Here is a 14,220-nt window from a genome sequence, read left to right as displayed (position 1 = left end):
CTAATGAAGCTACCCCTGATGGAAAAGTAGGATTATCATCAAGTAATGTTTGGACAGAATAGCAAGCAGAACCCTACCCTGGAAGTGTAATACCTCTACCTCAGTACTCTCTGATCAAGGATGGGTGCCCCACCTGAGCCTCTTGAATAGAATAGCAGGCATAACTATACCCTGGATTGGTAATACCTCTATCTCAGTACTCTGATCAACACAAAAAATAATATCAACTCCATCAATTATCTCTTTCCAGAGGTCCTGAACCCTTGAGCAGACCTAAAGTAGATGCAGAAAGGTACCTCTGTCACTTCCACAGCTCCAACATAGGTAATCCGTCCTCAAATTCAATTTGTGCATCTTGACTGGTGTCCAATAACCTCTGCCAACTATTTTCTGTTTTATCAAACGCAAAGTTAAATCCACTCCTAAGTTGCTACTCACCTTAAGTATATCTTTCCAATCCTTATCTGTAAAATGTGTATTTACATCCATTGACCATGTAACGTTTAGTTTTTCTCATGCTGTAATATGCCCAGTTGCCATTGGCATGAAATTCATGTATGTACGCACATTGTACTCCTGTCCCACTAGCAGATGGCACATCTCTGGCTTATTACCAAATGAATCATTTGCCATACTTATCCTTTGACTAATTAGCGAAGTTAGTTCTACATACTTAGCCCGTTCTCATCCGCTTAGATTGTATTTACTCTGCAACTCTTTAACCTCTTAAATGCCACCGACGAGCCGGCTCGTCGGTAAAAACCGCTCCAGGTTGCCACCGACGAGCCGGCTCGTCGGTGGCACTTAAGGGGTTAATGACGGGGGAAATGTTGGGCGGGTTTTGCGGTGGGTACCGCGATTTTAAAAAAAAAACAGTGGCACTGGGGGGGGGACAACAATGGCACTTAAAGGGTTAAATTGCAACAGTCGGTTTCCATCCAGTATATCACTTAACGTCAATATACCTTTTTTGACCCAACTCTGCCAAAACAAGCTTTTATTATTAAACTGTAATGCCTCATTATGCCAAATAGATGCATCTGCGCTGAATCCATAATTTTGCCCATTCTCTTTAAACCACAACACTTGTGTGGTTGCCATTATCGGCCGTAATTTTTACTTCTTATTCACCAGCTTCCCCATAGTATATAAACCACTCAGATGATACGAGCGCACATTTCTTTTCCCATGTGTAACAAAACTGGTCCCCTAAAATTTTCATCTTTATAATAATACGAACTCTTTTTGAGCAGAAAAGCCTTACAGTATTTCACCAAGTCTGGGTAGCTGAAACCACCTTCTTCAACGTTCTGCATTAATATATATCTTGGAATTCGAGGTCTTTTTCCAACACCCCATAAGAAAGACTGAAAAATGTTGTCTACCTTCAGTAGCTGTTTTTTACTAATCAGCAATGGCATCGACAGGATAATGTATAATATTTTGGGCAACAGGACCATCTTAATTGCATTAATTTTTGCCCAAAATTTAAGTTCAACCTTTCCCACCTTTTTATAGAGATCATGAATTTTATCCATTACCTTATCCATATTATGTTGAATAATTTTATTCAAGTCACCAATTATGTATATTCCCATGTATTTAACACCTTCAGGGGACCATTTACAATTCCATTATTGTATGATGTCTCTGTTTATGTCCAGATAACCTTCCCACTTCCTCAAACATCTGCTTCAGCAGTGAACCACATATATCTGGATTCGACAGCAGAACCACCATATCATCCGCATAGGACAAAACTTTCATCTCTATTTTCCCAACTCATAGCCCTTTCATTTCTTCACATTGTCTGATGTATGCAGCCAGTGGCTCCAGTGCCAAGTTGAACAACAGTTATTAGAAACACAATATACTATTGGCTCTCAAACTATAAGGCCCTTTGTTATATGGTTATATGGTTATACAGTTGGTTGACACGCTTGTACCCTTCTGGAACATTAGTTTCTCTGGCAGCACATAAGCTGGTACCCAGGTGCTGGTTATGTGGACTTGAGTGCACCGCCCCACCCAATTAGCCCAATCTTTCGCATCACTCATGCCATCTGCCATTCAGATTGTCTTTGAGCTTGGCCTTGTAGTTGCTTCTCATCTCTGGGACTATAAGGGAGTGTGAGCATGTTGTTATCAAGGTTCAAGTCTGCATGCCTACTTCATTTTTCATCTTGGACTCACGTGATCGTAGACCGTGAATCGGCCCATTTTATAGAATTTAATTGTCTCGAATAAAGAACTTGGCACTCATGGTGTTCTCTCTTTGCAACTTAACAAGGGGGCCTCAGTGTTCTCATGTTCACTGTTCTTCAAGGACTGATAACCAGTTTTGGCTGCCCTAGCCTTTGACACCCAGCCAAGCAGTTTTCCCTTGGTCCGTCTTCACACTTCGGCTTATTTCTTTGCTGCTACCCACACAACTAGTAATCCTCCTATCTCCACGGGTCGAGCTTACTAAAGTTATGGCATCACATATCCAGATTCTATATACATATATATATATATATTTGTGGCACCGCCTGCAGTCTATTCACTACGTATAGCCAGCCTTAGTCTACTTGCGTTACTGCATCTGTACAGTTATAAAACAACTTGTATTTTCTGCAGTGCTTCTCAGATGTGCAATCTTCATTCCACACATGAACGTCTTCCTTACTTCGCCATCAGGTTCCATAAGGTCTATGACATTTGTTCTTTGACCATCCTTCTCAGTGCGTCACGCTCACCTCTTGTGACGTCACTAGTCTCTTCTTTTCACATCTTCACACTCTTTGGAGTCCTTCCTCAGGAGGCCACCATCTCTTCTAGGATACATCACATTGAGTTTTCTCAGTGGATACCTTGTCTCAAAGGTTTTTCGTGTAATGAGTACCATTACTGGAGTTGCACATGTCGCAATTTCTGGTTTCCAACATATAGGCAGAATAGGGGCGGGACTTCCTGCAGAGGCATTCAGCTGCTCCTCTACAAAGCATTACCCTACCCTGGATTGGTAATACATCTACTTCAGTACTCTTACTGAGACCCCACCTGGGCCTCTTCAATAGAATAGCAAGCGTAACCCTACCCTGCACTGGTAAAAATCTCTACCTCGGTACTCTTATCAAGGCACCACCCAGGCCTCTGGTTTAGCATCTGCATCCAGGCAGTAATGTCGACCAAATGTGTGGATGGATTTGCCTTCAGTCAAATGAGCACCAGGCCTGTGGAGGAAAGTCTTATTTGATTTCCTATAGCAGAGTACAATGCAAGATACAAACCATCAGGACATGGGTTGTTTCAAGGAGACAACCCCTTATTCATAAGGCTCTAATTGATGAACAATTGCTTCGACTTCCTTATGTCTTTTGTGTTTTTTCCATATAGTGACAGAGACCCCCATCTATCATCTAGTGTATAGACAGACCTTCCTACCTGACAGGACAAACTAGGAAAAAACACCAGCAGAGATCTGGTTTGTTTGAGTTGGAAATCCCAAATCAACATGGTGGGGGAGAATATGCATGGTTCCTAACTTGTCCCTATGGAAAACAGCGAATGGCTCATGGGAACAGAGTGCCTGGATCTTGCTCACCCTTCTAGCTGATGTGATGGCTATGAGAAAAGCTACTTCCTATGCTAGATTTGCGTCGGTCAGCCTTATGCAGGTGCTGAAAAGAAGGGCTCAAGTGTTTGGCGAGGACAATATTCAGCCCCTAAGTGAGAGAAGGTCACATCACTGGAAATTCACCTTCCTAAGACATTAAAGGAAATACGTAAAGTAATGGATAAAAGGAATGATTGTGAAGGAGATAGTCTATATGCAGTTGTAGCTACTAGATGCACTTGTAAAGAGGTTCAAAAATAGATCTCTCCAGATGTAGGAGCTAAGGCAGTACCTTCTCAACTGGGCCAGCAACTAGATTGTGACCCAGACAGTGGCTCCACAGGAAGAAGTATTTCCACTTGATAGTGTAGGAAGCCCCGGTGGAAGGCTTCATTGCTTCTTGCTTTCAAATGATTTAAATAATTATCTGGAAGGCCCAATGTTGGCAGACTGATAAAAAGTATTGCCAATTAGTCTGGGGACAAGGTTTTCAGGTCCCAGCTATCAGGTCCTGCAGAGATGGATGAAGATAACCCACCAGGCCCCCTAGGCTTGCTAGTAAAACAATTCTATGGCATGGCAGGAGGCTTCCTATTATGCATTACAATCTTTACTTCTGAAACCACAGCAGCAAAGAAAAAACTTTTACAAACAAAAGGTTAAAATAACAGAACTAAATACAGTTCACAGTCAATGCAAGAGAAGCTCCCCAATCCAAGATGGAGGACAGGTTATGCCCTGCAGGTGACCAATGGCAGGGACCCTCCTCTATATATGTCCTTTACTTTAATCCCAACTCTTTGCTGCTGACACCACAGCTAAGTCACTCCTTACAGTTGTGCTTTACATGCTAGTCAGTTGTTGGCATAATACTTTCTATATATTATATTGTACATCATTATATGGTGTAGAGTAGTGTTTTATTTGGTGGGAACGTTTTTTACTGCTTTCATTTCTATAAAATTCTTATTGTTATTATTGAGGGCCACGTGTGACCGCCGCTTTGTTCTGCGAAGTTTTGTTTCCTTTATTTTACAACTCCACCTTCGACGGAGTTGGTTTTCCTCTGTTCCGTCTGCCTAAACCGCGCAGGCTGGGTGGAAGCTTTTGAGCTTCAGGCCTGTCACGTGAGAGGTTGAGTGGAGGAGCAGGGCGCCCGCCCTCTCCGTGCCCAACACACGCAGGCATGTTGAAAGCTTTGCTCCAGGCCAGACGAGGGTTGGGGGGAGGGCCCTCTCACGTTAGTGAGGGGGATAGCCATTGTCAACCGACACTTCTGTCTGTAAGTCTTGTTACTGAACAATGTAATTGAATGAAACAATTTTGCAATTGGCCATATTTGCATGCTTACTAATTTATAGATAGGTCGGGCACAGTGGCACGTGCCTGTAATCCCCAGCACTAGGATGGGGATTTTGGTTTATATTACTTAATTTGTTATTTTTTTATTATGTTTTTCATCATGAATATGTTTAAGATTTAGGCGTACCACCTACCCCTGCCCCAGGTGCAAGCCTTTCAGAAGCTTTGCTTCAGGTTTCGCACATAGGGTGCGGTGGGGGCTTCTAAGGGCAATGTTGGTCTTGGAAGCAATACCACACAGAACAACAGGGGTGCAAGTACAGTGCCCGCACTAGAAACCCAAATCGTTTGGATTTTAAGTGCATTTTAAGATAATAATAAATGTATTTATGGCATTATGGCATTTTTCTAAGAAATATTGGCACAGCTGTTCGCCTTGCGATAAGGCACACCACGACCTGCAATACCCCTTGTGTGCTGCTGAGTGCCACACCCTGCTAGGGTGAGCAGCTTGGATGTGCGCTTGCGCAATATGTTTTTTCTCATGTTTCCTATGTTACAGCGAGAATATAAGACGTGTTTGAGGAACATTAACACTTGCCTGCTCAGTTTGTGGTTATATTAAGTGCAATCAATGAAACATTTTTTCCTTCTAATAAAAGTGAGAGTTAGGATCCAGCCATTGGTACCGCAGTCAGTCTTCTTTGGACACTGTTTGGTCAATCCTTATTTCCTCACTAGTCTCAGCTCTAGAGGCCTAAAAGATAGACCTTCCAACTAGTTTGTTCTTCTTGCCAGATCTTCCCTGTTACGGTACATTAGTATATCCATTTCGGTTACCGGACCACTCAGTCCATCCCTCCTCACCCCGCCCCCTCCCCACACTCCCACCACTGCCCATGGTAAGGGGTCAGAGAATTGAGTAGGAGTAATACTGTCAGTCCCAGTCTGTCCCGTCTTGGACTGGTAGCTGTTTACCGCAGTTCCTATTTCTTCTATTGATAACCCAGTGGTCTGGGGTTTGCCTCCGGAGAGGAGCAAGATAAACTTAGATCTCCCATTTCCTCCACAAAAAAGAGGGGTAACATCCTTCATCATATTTTTTCTTTATAAGGTGGCAATCTTCCAGGAATAGACCTCTTCATGGTATCTTTTTGGTCCCAAATAAAGGCGAAAGGCCCCAGAAAGGGGGTAGATAAACCCTGGAGGGGTTGTCAAGGCAAGTTATAGAATGTGTTGGGTCAGGTGACCCAGACTTTGCCTGTTGATGTGCGGGTCCTGAGGGGCTGGACTCTAAGATCGGTTTGCCTGCTCGGCATCGCTAAACGCCTTCATGTCTGCAGGATGACGTTCAGTCCTTTCCCATGTGACTTCATACCAATTTGTTGTTAGACAGGTGGCTTTCATTAAGATCTTGGCCCATCAGGAGAATAGAGCCCGATCCTTTGGCTGTTTTTCCCAGGACTCTACCCATCCTAGACAAGTCGCACCAAGAGGTGCGCACAATTACTCCTCTGCTCGAGGGGCTTGAGCCCAATTTTTGGTTAATTTGGAGAGGTTGTGCCGACAGGGGTCCTGCTAGACCTAGGGTGTCTCCTGTAATGCCTAAAGTGCGGGCCAGGTTTTTTCTCTATGGGCCGTTCACCTCAAACCCCCGGGGATTGTCGTAAGTTAAGGAGGGTTCATTTTGAGTACTTCCTCTGTCAGTTTTCCCTTGCCTCCTTCCCCAATGTTCGCCAAGGCAAGCAGAATTTGATAGTGTGGGGGTCAGTGGGGTTTCACCCAATAATTAACTTGCAAGTGCTAACATCTATTTGTGGCATCTTAGTTAGACCTGTGCCAGAGGGTTCCTGTTTTAATCCTTATCAGGAGTTTTTTCCTCTTCGGTTCCACTGATGGGTTTGTACTTAACAATGTCCCTCCTTTTCAGTTTGGCCTTTCCCATCAGCCCTCCCTGGTGCTTCTCCGAGTTAATGAAACTGATGGTATCTCAAGTTAGTTCCAAGGGGTTTCGGTTTCTTTTTTATTTGACAACAATTAGCAGTGTCCCTTCTACAATCATGGGGTTGTTTTTTGTTTTAAATACAATAGATTAAACCTCTGCATCTTTATCCTTCCGGATGGCAAACTCTCCTTCGTAGGGAAGTAATCCATCTTCTCCTCTTGAAAGGGATGTTTTATCCTTCAGTTAGCTAGCCTGGATGGGCAGATGGTCAGTTGCATCCGAGTAATAGTCCCAAACATCTTCACAAGAATGGGTTTTTCTCACAGTTAGGTCCTTCAGTGGCTCAGCTCTTTTTTTGTCCCCTCTCCGGGTGTCTTTCTGGGGTCAGATACCAGCAGATTGGGCTGGGGATGCCAGGATTGAGGTTTTTAACAGGCAGAGGCGGTCCACTTTAGTGAGGAAACTGCATTACAGCCTTCTGGAGTTGTTAACGGACTCTCTTGCAGTCAAGAGCCTTTCTCTAGGATCAATGCCAGACATCTCCAGGACAGGAGCAACATAATGTTAGAGGATTCTCTTTGCCAAGTTCTGGTTCTTTTGGGTTCCAATTAGGGGTTCTCTTTCCCTTGTGCCTTATTTGCTAGGATCCCCGCCTCTGCAGTTAGAATGTGGATCCCAGTGCACTACCTTTAGACTGTTTCCTCCGGGGTTGGTCGGTTCCATTTCGGTATGTTTTTCCTCCTTTGCCATGATAGCAAGTTTTTCTGATTCAACTGTGCATACAGTCGACAAAGCTAGTGTGGGCCTTCGCGGGGGTGGTTCCCAGCCCTATAGGAATTTATGGTGGGTATTACTGGCATCGTCCCTCTGCTCCCGTGGCCTATCTCTGTCCGACAGTTTTCTCTTATGAGCGGGTCCTTTGGGGAGCCGTCTCTCTTATTTATTTGAGCTTTTTTCATCTCTTCCTGGTGCTTCCAGAAGCTTTCACAGGACTCTATCTGGGTCATCAAGGACTTTGGGGCAACCGTTACTAAGCAAAGGTACCTTTCAGCTTGCAACCACTGGGTTAGTAGATGTGTGGCTCAAAATGTTCAGTTCCGTCTCTCACTTACAGTAGAGATAGGTAGCTTCTGGTGGAGTTGTTTTGAAGGGGTAACATTACAGGTAGATGAATGCATTTAACTGCCATTGTAATGCCACTATATCAACGAAACATGGTGCCTTTAAGGGGGACAACAGTGGCTAGGCAGTGCTTGGTGCGCAGGGCCTTCAGGCCCGTTGGCATTGGGGTTCCACCTAAGCTAGGTATTTTCTTGTAGGGGACCTTTACATCGTATACTCGCCTGTCTTTAATAGAATCTAAACCCCCCTCTCACGTTAGTGAGGGGGATTAGCCATTCTATATTACAAATGTTGTGTAGGGGAGGCCACCAGGGGGTGTGCAGATCTGACCAGCCTCAGCTGGATGCTCCTGTCCGAGGAACCAACAAATTGGGATTAGCCCCCTGTTTCTGCCACCCCCATATGTCCTACGGCCCGTGTGGTGTGACGAGGGACCCCCTGTGGCACCCAGAGGTGGAAAAAAAGTACAGAATCTGACCCATTTCGTGCAAAGAGCAGCTTCGGCGTCAGAGCTGAAACCAGTGAGGAGAGAAGACAGTATGCCGAAAATCAGACATCATTCGGAGGGAAGAGGGGCAGACCGGGAGAGGTGAGTCTGTGTCCCTCCGTGCCCCTGACATACTCTTGAAGCGAACAGTGCCGAGGTGCGAGCCCCCCCCTACCTGCCAGCTGGGCAGTCGGCGTTGGGTAGGGGAGACACTGAATGCTCTAGCAGGCAGCGTGTGAGCAGGAGGACACTCAGTGGAGAGTGGAGAGTGTAGGAGGACCACTCAGGTCCCGTCGAGGATGCCATGAGGGAGGAGGGAGAATCTGGGTGAAGGGCCACCAGCACCGAGGATCGGCTGCAGGGCTTAATTAGATAATTAGATAATCAGTTCCGGGGAATATCACACAGAGAGAAAGCGGCTCAGCAGTGGCTGGGAATAGGAGAGGCACTACAGAGACTGGGGAAACAAACACAAAGGAGGAGGAGGAGGAGGTAGCCGGAGTAGTGAGGCCTCAGAAAAGGGAGGTTCAAGGCCCCAATAAACGTGGCCTACTGCATTTGAAATTGTGCCCCGCCAGGGTTAGAAGAACCAGCACACAGGCTGGGGGGTGAAGCCTCCCAGCCGCACCATAGGAGAGGCTACCAAGAAGGGAACGCCATCTGCAGAGAGTTTTTTTATTTTGTTATTTTATTTTGTGAAAAAGAGTTATTTACACCTTTACAAATGTACATCTGTTGTAGGGCACTGCATACCCCATGCGATGTTCCGTGAGCCCCCAACCCCCCCGCTACAGACTCACACACAGAGACGTCAGCTCGGTTCGGGCTCCCCGGTCAGCAGTTGTTTAGCATTCTCCATTCAATTCTATCAGCAAGTGAGTCTAGACCCAGTTTGTGAATTAAGATAGGATTTAGAACATGGTTTTCTACACTTTTCTTGGATTTTATTCAGTGAGGGACCTAGGTCCAGCAAACACAAGTCCAATCCATACAGTAGAGTTGGCCCCCCCTTGAACAGATAATAATGGAGTAGAGAAAACTTACAATGACGATGGTATATCAATTTCATCTGCGCTATTAGTTGCACCACTTTAGTGTTGTTTGCCGCTTAATAAGTGAGTTACTATTTGAGAGTTGATAGCCCAGATGAACAAGTTACTTCTTACCTAGTAACGTTCTTTCGATGGGATGTTCCTCCGACGTATTCCTTATCTTGATAGATCATCTCCAGCTTGCTGGCCTTGGAATTTTTTTTTCAGTTGAGGGCGCCGCGCGTCGACGTCCCTCGAGCCAATGTCCCTCGACAGCCTCCATATCGGCGCCGACGTCCTCATGCGTATAAATAGACTCGCGCAGCGTCCGTTGCTCAGTTCCATTTTGACGTTTAACAATAGCTTTACATTAATTGGTTATTGACCCTGAAGGAGCGTAAGCTGTAACCACAAGGGAAGTTTTACTGAGGGGATGGATGGGAGGGGCGATAAGGAATACGTCGGAGGAACATCCCATCGAAAGAACGTTACCAGGTAAGAAGTAACTTGTTCTTTGAAGGGATTGTGTCCTCCGACGTATTCCTTATATTGATAGACTCCCATAGCAGTGGTGTGTAACTGGAGGTGGGAGTAAAAATTGCAATGTTTCCCTTTAAGAATGAACAGAGTGTAATACAGCTTTGCCAAATCTAGTCTCTTGGCGAGAGGAGGAATCCAGGTTGTAAAATTTTGTGAAGGTATGTGCAGACGACCATGTGGCAGCCGCACATATGTCTCGAATTGGTACCCCTCTTTGGAGGGCCGAAGAGGCTGCGATACCCCTGGTTGAATGAGCCCTAAGATTTTGAGGAGGCTCTTTCCCTGCCAGTTTGTAACATTCCAGAATGGCTAACATAATCCATCTGGAAATGGTCTGTTTTGTTATCTGTAATCCCAATTTGTGCCCTGAGTAACCTACGAACAGTTGGTCTGCTTGCCTAACCTAGCAAGTCTGCTAATGTAAAAGCTCAAAGCCTGATTTGGGTCCAGCCTATGTAGCCTTTCTTCCTCTTTCCCCAGGTGGGGAGGATGATAGAATGAAGGTAAGGTAATCTTCTGAGTGATGTGGAATTCAGAAACCACCTTTGGGAGGAAATTAGGCTTCACTTGTAGGACAACTTTGTCTTTATGAAAAATTGTATGAGGGGGTTTACAAGATAGAGCTTGTAATTCGCTCACCCTCCTAGCAGATGTCAATGGCACTAATAAGACAGTTTCAAGGGTGAGAAATCTTAATGAACAAGAGTGGAGTGGTTCAAAAGGAATACCCATCAGGAAATTTAAGACTAAATTTAAGTCCCATAAGGGAACTTGGAATGGTCTTGGAGGATAGACATTGGTTAATCCCTTCAGAAATTGTATTACTAAGGGTAACTTGAAATACGATGGCTCCTCTGCAGTGCGCTTGAAGATCGATAGCGATGCGAGATAGCCCTTGATAGTGCCAACCTGAATGCCCAAATTTGCAAAATAGAGTAGAAAAGATAACATCGTTGGTGTACCACATGAAAAGGGATCGATATTCTTTTCTCTACACCAGCTGCAAAATTTGTTCCAACGGCAGCGGTATAAAGTCTTTGTTGCTGGCCTTCTGGCCGAAAGCAACACCTCCATGACGTCATCTGGGAAGTCCCAATCCTTGTATCTCAACCTTTCAGATACCAAGCGTGAAGGTTGAGGGTTCTGATGTCTGGATGGAGAACCTGACCTCCCTTCTGCGAGAGAAGATTCTCCTTGAGTGGAAGATGAATTGGAGGGCAGATGAACATGTCCAGAAGGTCCGGGTACCACGTTCTCCTGGCCCAGTCCGGGGCAATTAGGATCATGGCTTTCCGGAACCTTCTCAACCTCCTGATCATTTAAGGAATGACAGGGACTGGAGGAAATGCGTACAGAAGTGGAAACTCCCAGTCCACTACGAACGCGTCCCCTAGAGCTCCTCTCGGGGGAAATTCCCTTGAACAAAACTGATCGCACTTCCTGTTGATGCTGGAGGTGAACAGACCCACTTGAGGGGTTACCCAAAGGGTGAAGATCTGTTGAAGGACTTCCTGAGCTAGTTCCCACTCGTGGGAGACTGTGCTCTGCCTGCTCAGAGCATCTGCCGTCAAGTTCTTCTCTCCGGCTAAGTGAACTGACGAGAGAGAGATTCCTGCTTGGATTGCCCAAAACCAGAGCTGCATCGCCTCTCTGCACAGAGGCAGTGATCCTACGCCTCCTCTTTTGTTGAGGTAGTGCATGGCCACTGTGTTGTCCGTCATTATCAGGACATTTTTCCCCTGTACAGATGGCAGAAAAGCCTTCAGTGCTAGTCTGATTGCTCTCAACTCTAACAGGTTGATATGTCGTCTGGACTCCGATGGAGACCAACGACCGCTGATGGTCAAGTCGTTGGCATGGGCTCCCCACCCTGTGAGTGAGGCATCCGTGACTACTGTTATCTCCAGCCATGGTTGCCAAAACAGTTCTCCTTTCAAAATGTTCTCCTGACAGGCCCACCGCTGAAGGTCTCGAGCCACCTTGTCCGGAACCTGAAGGAGATCTGTCATTCTCCCTGAGAATTGCGACCACTGAGTTCTTAGTGCCCACTGAAGAGATCTCATTCTCAGGCGAGCCTCTGGCACAAGGGAGATGCAGGATGCCATGAGGCCTAGAAACCTCAAAAAGTCGAAGGCTGGGAGACGCTGGGCATTTTGAAACTTGGTGACCATCTGCAGAATATCTTGAGCCCTCACCACTGGTGGCAAGGCTTTTCCCAGGGAAGTGTCCAGGACCGCTCCGATGAACTGGAGTCTCTGTGATGGTATCATCTGTGACTTCTTTAAATTGAGGGAGAAGCCCAGTTTGTGAAGTAAGTGGCAGACATAATCTAGCTGGATCTGAGCTTGTTCCGGAGATACAGCTCTGATTAGCCAATCGTCCAGGTAGGGGTAGACGTGAATCCCTTCCCTCCTTAGACTTGCAGCCACTACCGACATTAGCTTGGTGAAGACCCTCGGGGCGGAGGTCAGCCCAAATGGCAGAACTCGAAATTGATAATGAGAGCCGCCAATTGCGAACCTCAGGTATTTCCTGCGTTTGAGATGGATTGGCACATGGAAATAAGCATCATGAAGGTCCAGAGATACCAGCCAGTCCTGGAGCTGGAGGGCCTGAAGGATCTGAGAGAGAGTTACCATCTTGAACTTCTCCTTCCTGAGGAACTTGTTCAATTCTTGTAAGTCCAAGATAGGTCTCAGTCCTCCGTCCTTCTTCGGTATTAGGAAGTAGGGGGAGTACCAGCCTTTGTTCCTCTCCGCTACAGGTACTGGTTCTATGGCACCTTTCTCCAGCAGGTCTACAATTTCCTGCAAGAGGAGCGGATCTGGAACTTTCGGAGAGCTGTTCCCCGGTGGAGGACTCTGAGGAATGCATAGAAAAGGCGAGTAGTAACCTTGGCCAACTGTCTCCAATGCCCATGCATCTGACGTAATAGCCTGCCATTCCGTCAGATGTTGAGTTAGCCTGCCCCCTACTGGTGTCTTGGGAGGAGAGTCCTCAGAGTGATTTAGAGGTGGCAGATGCCGAGGGTAAAGAGGCACCTGCTGCTGCTGCTGCGGCTTTTGTATTTTTAACCCGTCCACCTCGGGTGAATCTTTTTTGACCTCTTTGAACCGACTGTCCTCTGCCTTTTCCGAATGCGGAATAAAAGCGAAAGGACTTACCTCTCCAAGAGGTTCCTTAGGGGCGATTTGGGTTTGACGGATTGCAGCTCCCAGGGATTTTGCTGCTGCTTTGGATGTCTGTAATTTTTCTAGGCTGTCATCCGCCTTCTTACCAAACAAAGAAGAGCCGTCAAAGGGCATATTTAAAAGTCTGGCTTGTACATCTGAAGCAAACCCAGACTTTCGCAACCACGCAAATCTGCGGGTTGTCGTACTTGCCGCCATGGCCCTACTGATACTGCCAGCAGAATCAATGTCAGTTTGAAGGGATTCGCACATTGCGTCTTTACCATCCTTAATGATGTTTAGAAACGCTTCCCTTTCTTCTCCCTCTGGGAGGCAGTCAGCCGCTGATGAAGCACACTCCCAAAGTGTATGGCTGAACCTTGCGAGTGTACAAGTAGCGTTAATAGATTTCAACGCCATGCTACATGCAGAAAAGACTTTCTTAGCCATAGAGTCGTATCTTTTGTCATCCCTGTCCTGTGAAACAGTAGGGTATGCCGATCTACTGCCTGATGCAGTTGCTGCTTGAACAACCAGACTCTCTGGAGTTGGATATTTAGACAACAATTCAGGGTAAGTAGCAGATACCCTATATTTGGCTGATAATTCTTGTTAACCGCCGGGATAACCTCAGGAGTTTCCCAGTTAGCCAATATTTTTCTTTGTAAAGCAGCGTGAAATGGAACCACATGATCCTCCTGTGGGCCTTTAACTAAAATGTCTGTAAGGTCATCCCGTTGAAATGCAGGTGAAGGTGTAGACCAACCCATGAATTCTTTAATCCTTGCCATTAAAATTCTGTAAGGGGTCTCGGCATGTTCCCCTGGGTCTGGTTTGGCAAATTCTACTTCTGGGGAAGTATCTAACCCACTTGCCTCATGTAAGGATTCTCGAAGGTCCTTCAACCTATTTACCTCAGAGGTAAATTCCTCTGGTTCAGATGTTGTGGTTCTCTGCAACCCAAAGGGTCTTTCTTGATCCGAATCCTCCCCTTCTTCATAAATTGAAGACAAGGGTCTGAAATA

General features: G+C 46.0%; 1 protein-coding gene across 5 annotated transcripts in view; it reads right to left on the bottom strand.

Annotated features, from left to right (window-relative positions):
* The window catches only part of LOC138517032 (glioma pathogenesis-related protein 1-like), a 792,259-nt gene that overhangs the window by 492,294 nt on the left and 285,745 nt on the right, over positions 1-14,220 (bottom strand). The gene's annotated exons all lie outside the window — the stretch shown is intronic.

Source organism: Ambystoma mexicanum, chromosome 6q (genome assembly GCF_040938575.1).
Source record: "Ambystoma mexicanum isolate Mex_15411 chromosome 6q, UKY_AmexF1_1, whole genome shotgun sequence".
NCBI lineage: Eukaryota > Metazoa > Chordata > Amphibia > Caudata > Ambystomatidae > Ambystoma > Ambystoma mexicanum.
Note: the sequence above shows the minus strand (reverse complement) of the source record. Positions and strands in the feature narration are given on the sequence as shown.